This window comes from Chrysochloris asiatica, unplaced genomic scaffold (genome assembly GCF_000296735.1).
Source record: "Chrysochloris asiatica unplaced genomic scaffold, ChrAsi1.0 scaffold00140, whole genome shotgun sequence".
NCBI lineage: Eukaryota > Metazoa > Chordata > Mammalia > Afrosoricida > Chrysochloridae > Chrysochloris > Chrysochloris asiatica.
In genome coordinates, this window is record NW_006408658.1 from 5298343 (window position 1) to 5306162 (window position 7820).

Genomic DNA, 7820 nt, shown 5'->3' on the forward strand with positions numbered 1-7820 from the left:
GTGTAGCAAAAAAAATAACATTACATATACTGTTCTTGCTTTTCATATTGTAGATATTCTATCAAGTCAAATAGTATAAATGTAATTCACTGAAATGTCTACAAGATATTCCATTATATAGATGGGTTGGAATTTATTCAACTGTTTTTTGTCAATGAGTATCTGGGTTATCTTTAGTGTTTATTTTTTGTTTTATTCCACTTCTGATACCACTGTCATAAATACCCTTACACAGAGTCTTTAGAGATCCACTACATCATTTTAAAGAAACTAAACTGTCACTTGGGACCTGCTCAAAGATACCTTTGCATGGACCTTTGTAAGTCAGTGGCAGATACTGATCTAAAACCAGCACTCCTAGCTGCCTCAGTGTATGAGGGGGCTTCAACAAGTTAATTGAAAATTTGAATTATAAGATAATGTAATTTTTCCATTAACTTTTTAAAGCCCCTGTAGGACAAGCACTCAACTGCAACTGTCTGGGATTCAAACCAATCCTTGGAAACCCTATATAGGTCACTATGGGTCAGAACCAACTCAATGGCACTTAACAACAAGAAGTTAAGCAAGGAGTCCTGGTGTGGTGGTACAGGATAAGTACTGTACTGCTAACCACACAGTCAGCAGTTCAAACCTACCAGCTGCTCCTTGGCAACCCTACACAGGTTTGCTATGAGTTGGAATTGACTCAAGACCACTTGACAACAAATGAAAGAAAAGGATGTCTGGTGGTGCCGTTGTTAAATGCTCATATGCGAACTGTAAAGTCGCACTTTCAAACTATCAGTGCTACACCAGGGAAAGACATAATTTCCATAAGGATTTACCACCTTGGAATCCCTATAGGGCAGTTCAATTCTTTCCTTATAAGATAACTCTGGAATTTTGGTGTGGCACTGTAGGATAGGCACTGGACTGCAAAGTTGGTTTTAACAAGCAAACTAGGTAATTCAAACTCACCAGCTACTCCTTGGGTTGCTATGGGTCAGAACCAACTCGACGGCACTTAATAACAACAATAACAACAAGGTAACTATGAATTGAAATCAACTTGATGATAATGGTTTGGGTTTTTAATAAGTGAGGGAAACAGAATATTCTCACCTTTGTAGCAGAACCTCAACTGTTGTTTCCTAGTTCTTCCACTTTCCTGACTACTGGCCATATCCACACCAACCCTGTAAAATCTTGAGGTATCTAGTGTTGCTCTTGGTCTTTCTCTCAAGGAGAAATGGTCTTTCTCTCTGCAGATTACTCTTTCCACTTCAGTTACATTGGTAAATGTGGGAATTCATATTCTTTCTCTTCTAATCTGTGGAGATGAAAATATTAGCAAGAATACATACAATTTTAAACAAAATAGGACAGTAATACAGAAAGTTGAATGGAAAATCAGACTAGAAATAACTTTGCAGAACCCAATTCCTATTGTTAAACAATGCTCCTAGCAAGACTAAGTGTGTATTTAAGAGAGAGAGAATGAGAAATTGAGAACTCAGAACAGGGATAATAAATTCAAATGCATAAAGAAGGCAGTCTGATACCATAAGTGGAGAAAGTACCAAACTCATAGATTATGTGTGTGAGGGGTAGAAATTATGTAAACGAAGACATCAGACACTTCTCAGTAGGCTCCTAAGGTATAGTTCTATGTGGAATATAGGCCCATTATTGCCAGTTTTTCCCATTTTTGAAAAGAATTATAAGATTATATTTTCACTTGAAATAATCTAGATATTTTGTTAAAAAAAACAACTGTCTGAAGATCATATCAGAGCTGTGCAGTTTCTAAACATATTTATATATTTAACCAATACAATTCCTCAAGAAAGCATTGTTTATTAATTTCAGGAGGCAGGGCTTGATGGTTGCTAGGGTGGAGGTGCAGCAAAGTTCGCCATCAGAAATACCACAGAATACCAGGCAAAACAGATCCAGGGCAGAGCTCCAAAACTCGGAACCACAGAGACAGGAATATTTAAAAGGTTCGAAGGATTATAGCTAGTGGAACTTGTAGTAAAAGTAAGAAAACGCATACTTTTGAATCTGTCAGACTCAGCCGACTGAAGCCGACAACTTGGGTGAGACCAAACAACAAGACCAAGTGGGGGAGCAGACACATCACGGAAAAATGCCATGAGAACCGCAGAGCAAATGTGAACAATACACTTTTTCAGTTTTGCTTTGTTTTGATATGTTTTTGTTTGTTTGTTTGTTTGTTTTTTGTATCAGTTCATTGCCTCTCCCCCCTCCACCATCCTTTGGGCACCTCCATTCTGGTGATTAGAGGGAGTGCCTGAGAGGGTGGACACCCCCCACTCTCACCACTGGTGGGTTCTTCTGTCACGTGTGTGCACAGATACACTCAGCCCAAGAGCTGGCCCTGAACTGTTTTGTTTGTTTGTTTGTTTTTTAAATACAGGAAAGGCCAGGACAGGGGTCTAGAGAGGGAAAGAGAGTTTAAAAACAAAACAGGCCAAAAATTAAATTAAATCCGGAAGTACAGCATAACAACCAACAGTGACATCTAGAAATCTCACAGGCAGTTTTGAAGGCAAAAAGCTGAAGAGAGGAAATTGAAGTCATACTCTTATTGTTGGCTGTGGAGTTGGTTCCAACTCATAGCGATCCTGTACAGGGTTTTCAAGGCTTTGGATCCTTGTGGGAGCAGAATGCCTCATCTTACTCCCACGGGACGGTTAGTGGTTTCGAACTGCTGACCTTGCAGTTCCCAGCCCGATTCATAACCACTATGCTACCAGAGCTACAGATTTTTTTTTCCTTCTCTCCCTACTCTCCCTTTTTTACGGTTATAGACTACAGTATTCAGTCTAGTTTTTTTTTGATGATTTTTTTTTGTTTTGTTTTTTGTTTTTTTGCTAGTGCAGTTTTGCTATTTTATGCTCTCCCTTCTACCTTTGGGGGACTCTTTCTCTCCCTATATTATCACAGAAGAGACAGCATATGCTGCTATATAGTCAAGCTACAATCACATTCTATAAAACACCAAAACCCAGGCAAGAAGCAATACCAACTGTCATATACCAGGGAGGCAGACAACACCTGTGAAAGTTACTCTGAGAAAAGAAATAAGAAGAGGGAAAAGGGAAGCCTACATCCTGATCACATCTTCCTGGAAGCAATCACAAAGCATAAAAAATACCAAAACACATACTCAAATAAGTATTAGGCCACAGATAAACACTAAACATGTCTGAGAAGCAAAAGCAGATGAGCATATCAGCACATGTACAGATATAAGATAAAATGTCTGAAACAAATGAACTAGAGATAGACCTGGACTCCATTCTGGAAGGACGACAGGCCTAGGAAATGCATGAGAAGGAATTCAGAAATATGATTATAAAATGTTTCAAAACACTTTACAATGGAGTTGAGAAAAATAAGGAAGAAATCAGGAAAGCGACACAGGAACCATTGAATAAGATAGATACAGCATTAGAAACAATTCAAACCTACATAAAGAGGTAAAAAGGATCAATAACAGAATATAAGAAATAGATAATATTCTGAAAGGGCAAAGGAGTAGAATAGAAGAGATGGAAGGCAGAACCAGTGAGCTGGAAGACAAATCTCTCAATACCACTAAGATAGAAAAGCAAACAGGAAAAAGAATTTTAAAAATCCAAAGAAGATCTAAGATTCATGTTGGACAACATGAAAAGGAATAACTTAAGAATTATTGGCATTCCAGAACAAGAAGAATCACACAAGTCCACAGAGGAAATAGTTGAAGAACTGCTGGAAGAAAATTTCTCTAGCATCCTGAAAAGTGAAAAGATAAACATTCAAGAAGCTCAACGAACACTAGGAAGGATTGACCCCCAAAAGAAAATCTCCGATTCATAGCATAATCAAGCACTCCAAAATCAAAGATAAAGAGACACTCCTGAAAGCAGCTTGGGAAAACAGAAGTGTTACATAGAAAGGCAAGCAAGTCAGATTAAGCTAGGATCTCTCAGCAGAAACCATGCAAGCAAGAAGGCAATGGGGAGACATATATTAAACCCTGAAAGAAAAAAACTGCCAACCAAGACTTCTTTATCCAGCAAAACTATCAATCAAATATGACGGTGTAATCAAAACATTCCAGGATAAACAGAAACGAAGGGATTTTGCCAAAGCCAATCCTGCGTTACTAAACATCCTAAAGGGAGTTCTGTGGACTGAGAACCAACAAGACCAGAGAACAACCAGAAATTGACATACGTGGCAGCACCTTCCAGAATTAAATGGACAGAAGGAAGAGTCAAGATGGAAAAAACAATTACAAACTTTATATGGAAAGGAAAGAGACCCAGGATAAGCAAATCACTGCTTAAGAAGAAGAAGGTTGGAAACTTCTCACTCCCCAACTTCAAAATTTATTACATGGCTAGGGTGGTCAAAACAGCTTGGTACTGGTACAATGAAAAACAGATTGATCAATGGAACAGAATTGAGAATCCAGAAATTAACCCATCTACATACAGCCAACTGATTTTTGACAATACACTTAAATATATCTCATGGTAAAGTGAAAGTCTCTTCAATAGATGGTGCTGGCAGAACTGGAAAACGATATGCAAAAAATCTGAAACAAGATCTTCACTTCATGCCTTATACAAAAATCAACTCAACATGGATTAAAGACCTAAATGTGAATCCCAGAATTATGAAGGTCATCAATAAAAAAATAGGGACAAATGTGAGGGCACTAATTCAAGGAATATACAGACTACCAAACATTTTGAAAATTACACAAACAAAAGTAGACAAAATAGATGAGTGGGACATACTAAAAATTAAAAACTTATGTGCATCAAAAGACTTCACCAGAAGAGTAAAAGGGGAACACACAGTATATGAAAAAATATTTTGCAATGACACATCAGACAAGGGACTTATTTCTAAAATATATAGGAAACTACAACAACTCTACAAGTAAAAGACAAATAACCAAATTATAAAATGGGCACAGGACATGAACAGACACTTCACCAAGAAAGAGACCTGGACAACCAACAAACAAATGAAGAAATGTTCATGATCATTAGCCATTAGAGAGATGCAAATGAAAACAACTATGAGATATCATCTCACACCAGCAACAGCAGCAAAGATAAAAAATGTAGAGAATAATTGCTGACAAGGATGTGGAGAGACTGGATGCTCCTGCATTTCTGGTGGGACTACAAAATGGTCCAACCGCTCTGGAAAGCAATATGGTGCTTCCTCAGAAAATTGGAAATAGAAATACCCTATGATCCAGCAATTCCTCTACTTGTTATTCACCCACAAGAAATACGAGCCTTAACAGGAGTAGATATATGCACACCAATGTTCATGGCAGCACTATTTACAACAGCAAAAAGATGGAGACAGCCAAAGTGCCCATTAACTGAAGAATGGATAAACAAACTGTGGTACATACGCACAATAGAATATTATGCTACCTTGAAGAATAACAAGGAAGCCGCAAGCTACAGCATAAATACTGCATAGGACCACTACTGTAAAAGTCTAAGAAAAAAACACCATATTACATGGCGGGGGTGGGGGTGGGGGACGCGGTGTTTGCTGGCTACTTGGATGTGTGGCATGGAGTGAAGAGTGGGAGGGGAAGGTGGAGCACAGGGTAGGGAATAGACAAAGAAGAGTTTGGGTGCTAGGGAGGGGACAAAATACAAGGGGGAGAGGGATGGAAGAACAAAGCATATGGGAGAACAATTAGTCAGGTTTGCATGTGTTAAGTGGGACAGAGGTAAATAATGATGTATGCATAACCTTGGAACAACAGGGCTCTGGGATACAGGGATTGAGACATGGTTGGAATGGGGAAAAGGGGGGAAATAATGTTAAGATGCTTGGCTGTCTTTTGAATCTTAAAATAAACACTTGAGGGGGAGAGAAAGGAATAGCCAGAAATATCACCATAGAAAGCTTGTAAGTCTGTCTTCTGCCTATAACTGATTGAAATATTTAAAATGGGGCTACAACGTGCCCAGTGAAGGCAGCTTTCTGTGGAGCCTCTGCATTACATAAGACCATAGGTGGAAATCGGAACAGCATCCAGAATCTTCAGAGGTGGGAATTTTCCACTTTAAAGGACAAGCAGACAACCCTGGAGTGGCTAGAAGAACAGCAGATACTTCTTGAAAGAAAGACCAAAAGACCAAATCCCTTTCCAAGACTAAGACTCAATGGGAATACATGCTCTGATTGGTGACCACATTTGTCACTGATAAGGGGAAGTGAGGGAAAAACAGCAGTGAAGCTGTGAGCTAAGCCCTACAACATTCAATAGATTCCTGTGATCCCGGATGGAAACCTGATTGGCCAGCAGTGTTGCAAGACCTGGGGGCTCTTGGGCCCAGAGTCGGCAACAAAGCCACAGAGGACTAGAGTGGAGAGTGAAGCATCCAGCTGATAAGAAGAGAGGGCGTATGCACAAGAACACCCACACTTGCAGGTAATACCCACTTGACCTGTCTTCAATGACTGGATGATCAGAGCTCAACTAGAAGAAGAAAGAAGAGGGGGAAAAAAAAAAGTAATCTCATACAATTTGATGAACTTGACCTACACCTACTGATGCAGTAGCTCAATAGAGGGAACAAATCTCTACCGTGAGGATCATTCCCACCCCATCCATACACAGAGTAGACAGGGATGGGCAACTGGCATTGGCTACCCAAAATGGGGTTCTTCAAAGGCAAGAAGTGACTGGATTACAAGCTTTCAAGAGGGAACTGAGACCCAGAGGGCATGGAGGAAGGTAGAATTTCCACTGAGTAGTATCCCATCTGTCTAAGCAGCACTAATGAAAGGAAATGCAGATAGGTCTCTTCTGATACAGTAGTGAATAATTGTTATCAGGCATGATTGTTAGGGTTGGAAATGTAAAGGTAGATGTTTGTAGAATGGACGGAGTGATTAATTTTGCAGTCAAGGAGCAGAGGTCCCTGGGACTATCAAGGGAGAAGAGTGGAGAGGCGGACCCTACCCAGAGAAGCAGTGACCCCAGAGATGGAGGCAAAGACAATGATGTGAAGAGATGGAGCGGCTGGGGACTTCAGACCCAGAGAGGGAGAGGGGCTATGTGGTGTCAACCAGTGGGGCCAGCTTGCAGGGTATACCCTGTGGTAGGTTGATGATGCATGAAGGGGATTGTAACCATGGCAATGAAACGATATATGATAGGATGAATGTAAAACTAATATTCTCCCATGTAAACTATCATATAATTCACAATAAAACATTATATATACATATGAAAGAAAGGAAAGACCAAAATTGATCAGAAGAAACTCTAAAACTTGTTCTTGAAGTATCTGAAGTTCTTCTAATAGTAAAAGTAACTAGAAGAAATAATGATGTAAAAGAGATGAACAAAAAATTTCAAAGGGCAGCCTGAGAAGAAAAACCAATTATTACAATGAAATGTTCAAAGGCTCAAGGGATGAACAAACTTATCATTTCTCCATCTGCAAAAATGCAAGAAAAATCCAAGCCTGGATTTGCAATATTGAAGGATTCTGTGGGCAAAAAAAGTGACTAATGCAGAGCGCATCAAAAGAAGGTGGGGGAGAACAAACAAGATGATGGATCGGGTGGACGTGTAGCACAGAGCTCCGCCAACAACAACACAAAATACCCGACCAAGCAGGTTCAGGAGATGGTCCCAGAACTCTGAACCACATATAAAGGAATACTTAGAAGGTTGGAAGGCTCACAGCTCGGGGAATTTGTGGCAGAAGCAAGAAATCTATTGTTTTCTAATCCAGGATGCTTGGATGCTCCAGGAGCCGCCATCTTGG